The following is an 11,567-nucleotide window of genomic DNA, read 5'->3' on the forward strand; positions in this document are numbered from 1 at the left end:
CATGCCTGTAATCCCAGCACTTTGGGAGGCCAAGGTGGGCAGATCACTTGAGGTCAGGAGTTCAAGGCCTAGCCAACATGGTGAAACCCTGTCTCTACTAAAATTACAAAAATTAGCCAGGTATGGCGGCTTGCGCCTGCAATCCCAGTTACTCGGGAGGCCGAGGTGGGAAGATCTCTTGAACCCAGGAGGTGGAGGCTGCAGTGAGCTAAAATCGTGTCACTGCACTCCAGCCAGGACAACAGAGAGAGACTCCATCTCAAAAAAAAAAATCTTATGAGTATCTCTTCATGTTTTTAGTTTTTATTAAGAATAGGAATTGGGCTGGGCTTGGTGGCTCATGACTGTAATCCCAGCACTTTGGGAAGCTGAGGGAGGCAGATCACCTGAGGTCGGGAGGTCGAGACCAGCCTGATCAACATGGAGAAACCTGGTCTCTACTAAAAATACAAAATTAGCTAGGCATGGTGGCGCATGCCTGTAATCCCAGCTATTTGGGAATCTGAGCCAGGAGAATCGCTTGAACCTGGGAGGCGGAGATAGCAGTGAGCCAAGATCACACCATTGCACTCTAGCCTGGGCAACAAGAGCAAAACTCCATCGCAAAAAAAAAAAAAAAAAAAAAAAAAAGGAATTTAGGCCAGTAGCTCATGCCTGTAATTCCAACACTTTTCAAGGCCAAGGTGGGCAGAACACTTGAGGTCAGGAGTTTGAGGCAATCCTGGCTAACATGGTGAAACCCTATCTCTACTAAAAATATAAAAATTAGCCGGGTGTGGTGGTGCACACTTGTAATCCCAGCTACTTGGGAGGCTGAGGTGGGAGGATCTCTTGAACCCGGGAGGTGGAGGCTGCTATGAGCCAAGATCCAGACACTGCACTCCAGCCTGGGTGACAGAGTGAGACTCTGTCTCAAAACAAGACAAAACAAAGCAAAAGCAAGCAAACAAATAATAGGAATTTAATTTGTCACATGTCTTTCAGTCTTTATGGAGATAGTTTTATTTTTTTCCTTTCTAGATTTATTAATATACTTAAGTATTTTCTTTTTCTTTTTTCTTTTTTTTCAGACAGAGTCTTACTCTGTCGCCCAGGCTGGAGTGCAGTGGCGCGATCTCGGCTCACTGCAACCTCCGCCTTCCAGGTTCAAGTGATTCTCCTGCCTAAGCCTCCCGAGTAGCTGGGACTACAGGTGTGTGCCACCACACCCAGCTAATTTTTTATTTTTAGTAGAGATGGGGTTTCACCATGTTGGCCAGGCTGGTGTTGAACTCCTGACCTCAGGTGATCTGCCCACCTCGGCCTTCCAACATGCTGGGATTACAGGCATGAGCCACCATGCCTGGCCTACTTAAGTATTTTCATAGATTATCTAATGTTCAAATAATGCAATATTCCTCAGCATCTGAACAAAAGCATGGAATGGATGGTGGATAGCAAGAGATACTTGTACTTCCTCCCTCCCTTTCCCTGCCTTCTCCAGGGTCCCCCCACATCTCATTAAATGTCATCTTCTTTCACCTAGTCACTCAGGTCAAAGCTGATATAAGTCATTCCTTTTTTCTTTATCATACCACTTGTCATTGAATCTCCTAGGTTCTATCTCCACACCTGCCCACTGCATCATCACCACTGCTAAAATCCTGAGCCAAGTTAACTTCTTCTTTTTTTTTTTTTTTTTTTGAGACAGAGTTTTGCTCTTGTTGCCCAGACTGGAGTGCAATGGCGCAATCTCGGCTCACTGCAACCTCCGCCTCCTGGATTTAAGCAATTCTCCTGCCTCAGCCTCCTGAGTAGCTGGGATTACAGGCGCGTGCCACCACGCCCAGCTAATTTTTGCATTGTTAGTAGAGATGGGGTTTTGCCATGTTGGCCATACTGGTCTCAAACTCCTGACCTCAGGTGATCGGCCCGCTTTGGTCCCCCAAAGTGCTGGGATTACAGGTGTGAGCCAACACGCCCGGCCGAGCCAAGTTAACTTCTTTCCTCATCTGAGCTACTGGAACAGCCTGCTTACCTGGTCTCCCTGCCTCCATCATGACTTACTATACAAGACTCCTGCCAACCTTCCCTCATCCACTGTGCTCCTATCATACCAGCCACCTTTCAATCCTTAACCACGCCAAGTTCATCCTTTCTGCTGGAACCTCCTTTCTTCACATGGCTGTCTCCTCCTCATTCAGGACTCAACTCAAGCGTCACTTCTCCAGAGAGACTCTCCCTGACATCTCTAGCTAACTACTCTAATTATAGAGTTCCAAGGAAGCGCTACAGAAAAGACATCCGTCCCCTGACAGGGCTCTGGGCTAGTCTCTTCCCTATGGGAGATGGGGCAGGAGCTGCTGAGGCTCATGATTCTTCTTTGGCCACCTCACTCCCAGCTGATGAGGGACAGGTCAAGGACAGCCTGTGCTTCCACTGGCTCGTGGTCACTACATGTAGCGCACTCCAGGTAGACATGTTATTCCTGGCTCCCATATTATGAGCTCATCAGACAGCCTCCTCTGCTGTCTTCCTGCCTTGAAAGGATCTAACATGAAAGCACTTTTACTTTCTAAAAGTAAAATGCTCTCTATTCATGTGCAAGAGATTACCACCTCACTGACTGGGACCTTCAGTTAATGCCTTTATGTCTGGGCATTGCTTTCTTTGCTATGAAGTAAGAAGAACCATACTTGCCGTATACAATTAAGAAGTGATCTATTCAGGCCGGGTGTGGTGGCTCACGCCTGTGATCCCAGCACTTTGGGAAGCCGAGGTGGGTGGATCACGAGGTCAGGAGATCGAGACCATCCTGGCTAACATGGTGAAACGCCGTCTCTACTGAAAATACAAAAAAAATTAGCCGGGCGCGGTGGCGGGTGACCTGTAGTCCTGGCTACTCAGGAGGCTGAGGCAGGATAATGGCGTGAACCCTGGAGGTGGAGTTCTCAGTGAGCCGAGATCACGCCACTGCACTCCGTCTTAAAAAAAAAAAAAAAAAAAAAAAAAAAAAGAAGTGATCTATTCAAAGAGTCACTTGATGACCGAGTGCAGTGGCTCACACCTGTAATCCTAGCACTTTGGGAGGCCGAGGCGGGTGGATCACTTGAGGTCAGGAGTTTGAGACCAGCCTGGCCAGCATGGTGAAACCTTTCTCTACTAAAAATACAAAAATTAGCCAGGCATGGTGGCAGGCGCCTGTAGTCCCAGCTACATGGGAGGCCAAGGCAGGAAAATCACTTGAACCCAGGAGGTGGAGGTTGCAGTGAGCCGAGATTGCACCACTGCACTCTAGCCCGGGTGACAGAGAGAGACTCCATCTCACAAAAAATAGAAGAGTTGATGATTTCATGGTTCCTATGGACATATAATAGTTGACTGTCACAAAAAATATAACCCTGGCCGGGTGCGGTGGCTCAAGCCTGTAATCCCAACACTTTGAGGCCAAGGCGGGCAGATCACTTGAGGTCAGGAGTTTGAGACCAGCCTGACCAACATGGAGAAACCCCGTCTCTACTAAAAATACAAAATTAGCCAGGCGTGGTGGCACATGCCTGTAATCCCAGCTACTTGGAAGGCTGAGGCAGGAGAATCACTTGAACCCGGGAGGCAAAGGTTGCAGTAAGCCGAGATCACACCATTGCACTCCAGCCTGGGCAACAAGAGAGAAACTCTGTCTCAAAACAAAACAAACAAAAAACCCAAACCCTGCCCCAATCCTTCCACTACTCTCCCATGGGAGGAAGCTTAGAGCCACCCTGACTGCTCTTCATTTCACCACCTCTTTCTATTAGTCAGTGACCTAAGGCTGCCTCATTGTTTCTGAGCACTGCTCGTGTCAGCTGCTCTTCCGTGCTTGCTTCAGCCTAGACCCCAGAAACAGCTGCCCCTCCGCCTTCATTCTCTCACCCTTCTGTAACAGATATTCCCTTCCACTCCTTCCTTCCTAACAGAACCCCAATTTGGTTCGGGATGGCAATGTGCCTCTCTAAGAATACTTGGCTCCTCAGCCTCGCACCCCAGGAGAGACTTGCCTCCCAGTTCCGGTCAATGTAATAATGGGAGTAGGTGGGAGTCCATGGGGCAGGTGCCCCTTCCCAAACAAAGTCCCACAAAAAGAGGCTTTTGGCTCTGTTCTTTTTTCTCTCCTAGAACTTGGAGTGTGATGCCCAAAAGTGTGTGAACCAGTCTGTGACCACAAAGATGAGAACCGCACGCTGAGATTGGTGGAATGGAGACTTCAGTGAATCTACATGCAGATGACACGGTGACACCAGTGCCCAGCCTGAGCTGTTTTCTTCTGGCTCTCTTATTACATGAGAAAAATAAACCCCTATGCACTTTGGCTTCATCCCCTGGGCTGTCTATTCTTGCAACTTTGGGGCAGGTTTAAATTTTTTTCTAAATTAAAAATTGGGGCCAGGTGCAGTGGCTCATGCCTGTAATCCCAGCACTTTGGGAGGCCGAGGCAGGTGGATCGCTTGAGCCCAGGAGTTACCAATGAAATGGAATGATGTCTGAGATTTGCTTCCAAATAGAGGGGAAGTGGGTCAGGGTATAGATGAAACAGGATTGATCATAGTTGACAGTTGTTGGAGTTGGGTAATTGGTAAGTCTTTAAAAAAATATTCTCTTTGGATAAATTCCCAAGCATGTTGTGCGAACACTTGTGAGCTTGGCATTGTGTTATGAATTGATTCTTTTTTTTTTTTTTTTTTTTTTTGAGACGGAGTCTTGCTCTGTCGCCCAGGCTGGAGTGCAGTGGCCGGATCTCAGCTCACTGCAAGCTCCGCCTCCCGGGTTCACGCCATTCTCCTGCCTCAGCCTCCCGAGTAGCTGGGACTACAGGCGCCCGCCACCTCGCCCGGCTAGTTTTTTGTATTTTTTTTGTAGAGACGGGGTTTCACTGTGTTAGCCAGGATGGTCTCGATCTCCCAACCTCGTGATCCGCCCGTCTCAGCCTCCCAAAGTGCTGGGATTACAGGCTTGAGCCACCGCGCCCGGCCTTTTTTTTTTTTTTTTTGAGAGACAGAGTCTTGTTCTGTCATCCAGGCTGCAGTGCAGTGGCTCGATCTTGGCTCACTACAACCTCCGCCTCTGGGGTTCAAGCGATTCTCCTGTCTCACCTTCCCAAGTAGCTGTGACTACAGGTGTGTGCCAACATGCCCAGCTAATTTTTGTATTTTTTAGTAGAGACAGGGTTTCACTGTATGTTGGTCAGGCTGGTCTCGAACCCCTGACCTCAGGTGATCCACCTGCTTCGGCCTCCCAAAGTGCTGGGGTTACAGGTGTGAGCCACCATGCCCGGCCTTTTTTTTTTTTTTTTTTTTTTTTTTTTTTGAGACAGTGTCTCGCTCTGTCACCCAAGCTGGAGTGCACTGGCATGATCTTGGCTCACTGCAACCTTTACCTCCTGGGTTCAAGCAATCCTTTCCCCTCAGCCTCCTCAGTAGCTGGGACTACAAGCGCCCACCACCATGCCTGGCTAATTTTTGTATTTTTTGTGGAGGCAGGGTCTCACTATGTTGACCAGGCTGGTCTCAAACTTCTGGGCTCAAGGGATCCTCCCACCTTTGCCTTCCAAAGTGTTGGGATTACAGGCCTGAGCCACCTGGCCCGACCTGGATCAGTTCTTCTCCACACTGCTAATGGTGCATAATTGCTATCTGCTTAAACCCCATGGTTTGTGGTTCCTGAAACACATTTGTCTTCTCCTAATGTAAATGATTTGAAAAGAAGGTAAAAGGTATGTTGGTTCCAGCCCCCTGCATAGACTAAAAGGACACAAAAGGAAAAGGATGATGTTAGTAAGAAAAGGATTACGCAGCTCAAAAAAGCTGAGCCCAGGCTCCCTTGACTTCCTGCATGGCCCCTGTGCCCTCATCAACACCCCAAAATGCTAACTCCAGTGGGCTCCATTGTCCAAGCTCCCCTCAGATGCCTGCTTCTCCTAAACTGCCTGCCGCCACCCTGATCGAGGCCCCCATCGATGCCCTCACCTTAACTGCTGCAGCAGCCTCAGAATTGGTCCAGCTGTCCTGAGGGCTCTCATATTCCATCCGTTCTCTACCCAGAAGTCAGAACCACCTTCCCAAAGGGCAAATCAGATTTATTATTCTTCTGCTAAAATAAACCCTGCAGTGTCAGTTTTTTTAAAAAATGCAGAAAAAAGGCATATCACATAATTTAATTTATTTTATTATTATTATTTTTTTGAGACAGAGTCTCCCTCTGTTGCCAGGCTGGAGTGCAGTGGCGTGATCTCAGCTCACTGCAACCTCTGCCTCCAGGGTTCAAGCAATTCTCCTGCCTCAGCCTTCTGAGTAGCTGGGACTACAGGTGCGCGCCAACACGTCAGGCTAATTTTTGTATTTTTAGTAGAGACGGGGTTTCACCATGTTGCCCAGGCTGGTCTCGAACTCCTGAGCTCAGGCAATCCGCCTGCCTCGGCCTCTCAAAGTGCTGGGATTACAGGAGTGAGCCACCACGCCTGGCCTAAAAAAAAAAAAAAAAAAAAAAAAAAAAAAAAAAAATTTTGAGACAGAGTCTGGCTCTGTTGCCCAGGCTGGAGTGCAGTGGTGCCATCTTAGCTCACTGCAGCCTCGATCTCCTAGGCTCAAGTGATCCTCCCACCTCAGCTTTCCAAGTAGCTGGGACTACAGGTGTGCACCACCACACTCTGCTAATTTTTTTATTTTTATTTTTAGTATTAATAGAAGCTAGGTCTTGCTGTGTTGTTCAGGCTAGTTTTGAACTCCTGGGCTCAAGTGATCCTCCCGCCTCAGCCTCCCAAAGTGCTGGGATTACAGGCATCAGCCAAGGTGCCAAGCCGATCATATAACTTATAACACAAATGCCAGCCTATTAATAACTGTCTCCCAGGCCAAGAAGCAGAGCTTTGCCAGCATCCCAGAGGCCCATCAGCGAGACTTTCCTGGCTGGACACGGTGGCTAACACCTGTAATCCCACCACTTTGGGAGGCCGAGGCAGGTGGATCATTTGAGGTCAGGAGTTCGAGACCAGCATGGGCAACATGGTGAAACCCAATCTCTGCTTAAAATACAAAAATTAGCTGGGTGTTGTGATGCATGCCTGTAATCCCAGCTACTTGGGAGGCTGAGGCAGGAGAACCGCCTGAACCTGGGAGACAGAGGTTGCAGTGAGCCGAGATCGGGCCACTGCATTCTAGCCTGGGCTGCAGACAGGGACTCTATCTCAAAAAAAAAAAAAAAAAAAAAAAAAAAAAAAAAAAAAGATACACTTTTCTAATCTTAACCCCTTCTTCCTAGGGGCAGCCATACTCCTTCCTTGCTTTATGGTTTAATCACCCAGATACACAGCCCTAAATTTTGCTTTGCCTGTTTTTGAGCTTTCTTTGTTGTATAATATTCCATTTCATGAACACCACAATTTATTTGTTTGTTTGTTTGTTTTTGAGACAGAGTCTTGCTCTGTCACCCAGGCTGGAGTGCAGTGGTGCAGTCTCGGCTCACTGCAACCTCCGCCTTGAATCGGGTTCAAGCGATTCTCCTGCCTCAGCCTCCTGGGTAGCTGCCACCATGCCCAGCTAATTTTTGTATTCTTAGTAGAGACAGGGTTTCACCCTGTTGGCCATGCTGATCTCAAACTCCTGACCTCAGGAGAGCCGCCCGCCTCGGCCTGCCAAAGTGCTGGGGATTACAGGCATGAGCCACCGTGGCCAGCCAACCACAATATGTTTAATCCATTTTATTATTGCTGGACATTTGAGTTGTTTCCAGTATTTTGCTACTGAGAACAATTGCAAAGTAAGATTGGGGGTTACAGAATTTTCAAATCGACACGAAAGTAGAGAAGGAATGGCACAATTAACCCCCATAGCGCTGTCTGCAGCTTCAACAATTAACACTGCAATGCAATTGTTTGTAATGAGGGATGCACATCAGAATCTCTGGAGGTGCCTTTGCCAAACACATAGGCTCCAGCTCAATCTCTGGAGATTCTGAGTTGTTGGCTTGGCGTGTGGGTTGGGAATGTGTAGTTTGCAAGCATTCCCCATGTGACTTTGGGGCACACCTCTGGGTAGGAATCACTGTTTCAGTGGCTCCCTGTTGCCCTTATTCTTTAATGTGACTGATATGGCCTGGCTCCCGCTTTAGCTTTCCTACGGTTTTGCCTGCCTTTTATTTATTTATTTATTTATTTAATTTTATTTATTTATTTATTTATGAAAGAGTCTAGCTCTGTCACCCAGGCTGGAGTGCAATGGCACGATCTCAGCTCACTGCAACCTCTGCCTCCCGGGTTCAAGCGATTCTCCTGCCTCAGCCTCCCGAGTAGCTGGGACTACAGGTGCGCGCCACCATGCCCAGCTAATTTTTGTATTTTCAGTAGAGATGGGGTTTTGCTATGTTGACCAGGCTTGTCTTGAACTCCTAACCTCAGGTGATCCGCCTACCTCGGCCTCCCAAAGTGCTGGGATTAAAGGCATGAGCCACTGCACTTGGCCTATTTATTTATTTATTTATTAGAGGCAGGGTCTTGCCATATTGCCCAGGCTGGTCTCAAACTCCTGGGCTCAAGCAATGATCTTACCTTGGCCTTTATTCCTAAAGTCGGATTATAGGTGTGAGCCATCGTGCCCAGCCCCTACCTTTTTTTAAACTGCTCCCTCCTTTATACTCTCACTCTAGTCACACTAAGCCACGTTTATTCTTCTGATGTTTTTCTCACTTCCTGACTTGCACATGCAGTTTCTTTCTTTCTTTTCTTTTCTTTTTTTTTTTGGAGGCAGAGTCTTGCTCTGTCACCCAGGCTGGAGTGCAGTGGTGGGATCTCACAACCTCCGCCTCCCAGGTTCAAGTGATTCTTGTGCCTCAGCCTCCTGAATAGCTGGGATTACAGGCATGAGCTACCACACCCGGCTAATTTTTGTAGTTTTAGTAGAGATGGGGTTTCACCATGTTGGCCAGGCTGGTCTTGAACTCCTGATCTCAGGTGATCCGCCCACCTGGGCCTCCCACAGTGCTGGGATTACAGGCGTGAGCCACCGTGCCTGGCCTGCACATGCAATTTCTGTCAAAGACATGCTTTCCTTTCCCCTTCTTCTGCCTATTTTCTCCTTTAAATCTCTTTATAGTGACTGGATCAGTCAGGGGCCTGAGAGAAAGCAGAAGCACACCTGGCAAGATTTTTTTTTTTTACTTGTATTTTTTAAAGTTTACATAGAGTAAAACTGAATTTTTGAGGATGTGCAGTTCTGATTTTAACACATACACAGACTGTGTAATCACCACCACAGTCAGGACACAGACCATCTCCATCATCTCTAAAATCTCCCTCTTGCTGTTTCCATCACACTCCCCTGACAACCAATGATCTGTTCTCCATCACTGTGGTTTTGCCTTTTCCAGAGTATCATATAAATGGAATCATATCACATGTAACCTTTTGGACTGGCTTCTTTCACTCTGCATTCTTTTTTTTTTTTTTTTTTTTTTTGAGACGGAGTCTTGCTCTGTCGCCCAGGCTGGAGCGCAGTGGCCGGATCTCAGCTCACTGCAAGCTCCGCCTCCCGGGTTTACGCCATTCTCCTGCCTCAGCCTCCTGAGTAGATGGGACTACAGGCGCCCGCCACCTCACCGGGCTGGTTTTTTGTATTTTTTTTTTTAGTAGAGACAGAGTTTCACTGTGTTCGCCAGGATGGTCTCAATCTCCTGACCTCGTGATCCGCCCGTCTTGGCCTCCAAAAGTGCTGGGATTACAGGCTTGAGCCACTGCGCCCGGCCCACTCTGCATTCTTAGAGATTCAACCATGTCGTTGTGAGCATTAGTACACCTTTCCTTTTATCTTGGAGTAAATACAGTATTTCATTGAATTGACGTACCACAATTAGTTTAACCATTGACATGTCAAAGGACAGTTTGATGACTTCCAGTTTTTGGTGATTATGAATAATGATGCCATAAGCATTCATGTACAAGTTTTTCTGTGAAAATAGTTTTTATTTCTGTAGGGATAAATACCTACAAATAGGATTATTGGATCACATGGTAAGTGGATATTTAACTTTTTTTTTTTTTTTTTTTTTTTTTTTTGAGACGGAGTCTCGCTCTGTCGCCCAGGCTGGAGTGCAGTGGCTGGATCTCAGCTCACTGCAAGCTCCGCTTCCTGGGTTTACGCCATTCTCCTGCCTCAGCCTCCCGAGTAGCTGGGACTACAGGCGCCCACCACCTCGCCCGGCTAGTTTTTTTGTATTTTTAGTAGAGACGGGGTTTCACCATGTTAGCCAGGACGGTCTCGATCTCCTGACCTTGTGATCCGCCCATCTCGGCCTCCCAAAGTGCTGGGATTACAGGCTTGAGCCACCGCGCCCGGCCAATATTTAACTTTATAATAAACTGCCAAACTGGTTTTTATTTATTTATTTGTTTATTTATTTATTTATTTTATTTATTGTGACAGAGTTTCACTCTGTCACCCAGGCTAGAGTGCAGTGGCACGATCTCGGCTCACTGCAACCTCCACCTCTCAGGTTCAAGTGATTCTCCTGCCTCAGCCTCCCAAGTAGCTGGGATTATAGGCACCTGCCACCATGCCTGGCTAATTTTTGTATTTTTAGTAGAGGCAGGGTTTCACCATGTTGGCCAGGCTGGTCTCGAACTTCCAACCTCAGGTGATCTGCCTGCCTTGGCCTCCCGAAGTGCTGGGATTACAGGCATGAGCCACTGTGCCTGTCCCCAAACTGTTTTCCAGAGTGGCTATACCATTTTGAACTCCCACCAGCAGTGTATGAGAGTTCCAGGGACTCTTCTGTCTCACCAGCTGGTGTTGTCAGGGTGTTTTTTATTCCAGCCATTCTAACACTTAAGTTAATATCTCATTGTGATTTTGTTTTGCATTTCCCTAACAGCCAACGATGTTGAGCATCTATTCATGTGCTTATTTGCCATCCATATTATTTTGGTGGACTATCCATTCAAATCTTTTGCCCATTTAAAAAATTGGCTTGTTTTCTTATTGTTGAGTATTGAGAGTTCTTCATATATTCTGGATATAGGTCCCTTGCCAGATACGTGATTTGCAAATATTTCCTTTCTGGAGCTTTTCTTTCCATTCTCCTAACTGTGTCTTTGTTGTTGTTGTTGTTGTTGTTTTGAGACAGAGTCTCGCTCTGTCGCCCAGGCTGGAGTGCAGTGGCGATCTCGGCCCACTGCAAGCTCCGCCTCCCGGGTTCACGCCATTCTCCTGCCTCAGCCTCCCAAGTAGCTGGGACTACAGGCGCCCGCCACCATGCCCGGCTAATTTTTTGTATTTTTAGTAGAGATGGGGTTTCACCGTGTTAGCCAGGCTGGTCTCGATCTCCTGACCTCATGATCTGCCTGCCTTGGCCTCCCAAAGTGCTGGGGTTACAGGCGTGAGCCATCACACCTGGCCTGTTGTTTTTTGAGACAGGGTCTCGCTCTGTTGCCCAGGCTGGAGTGCAGTGGTGTAATCTTAGCTTACTGTAGCCTCAGCCTCCCTGGCTCCAGCAATCCTCATACCTCAGCCTCTTGAGTAGCTGGGACTACATGCATGTGGCACCACACCTGGCTAATTTTAAAG

General features: G+C 47.6%; 1 protein-coding gene across 1 annotated transcript in view; it reads left to right on the forward strand.

Moving 5' to 3' along the window:
* Nucleotides 1-4,329, forward strand: part of DDX3X (DEAD-box helicase 3 X-linked) — a 451,205-nt gene extending 446,876 nt beyond the window's left edge. Inside the window, exon 19 of the transcript XR_007722600.1 lies at nt 4,135-4,329. The gene's annotated coding sequence lies outside the window, so the exon portion shown is untranslated. The remainder of the gene's footprint in view (nt 1-4,134) is intronic.
* Nucleotides 4,330-11,567: the final 7,238 nt, after the last annotated feature.

Source organism: Macaca thibetana, chromosome X (assembly GCF_024542745.1).
Source record: "Macaca thibetana thibetana isolate TM-01 chromosome X, ASM2454274v1, whole genome shotgun sequence".
Taxonomy (NCBI): domain Eukaryota; kingdom Metazoa; phylum Chordata; class Mammalia; order Primates; family Cercopithecidae; genus Macaca; species Macaca thibetana.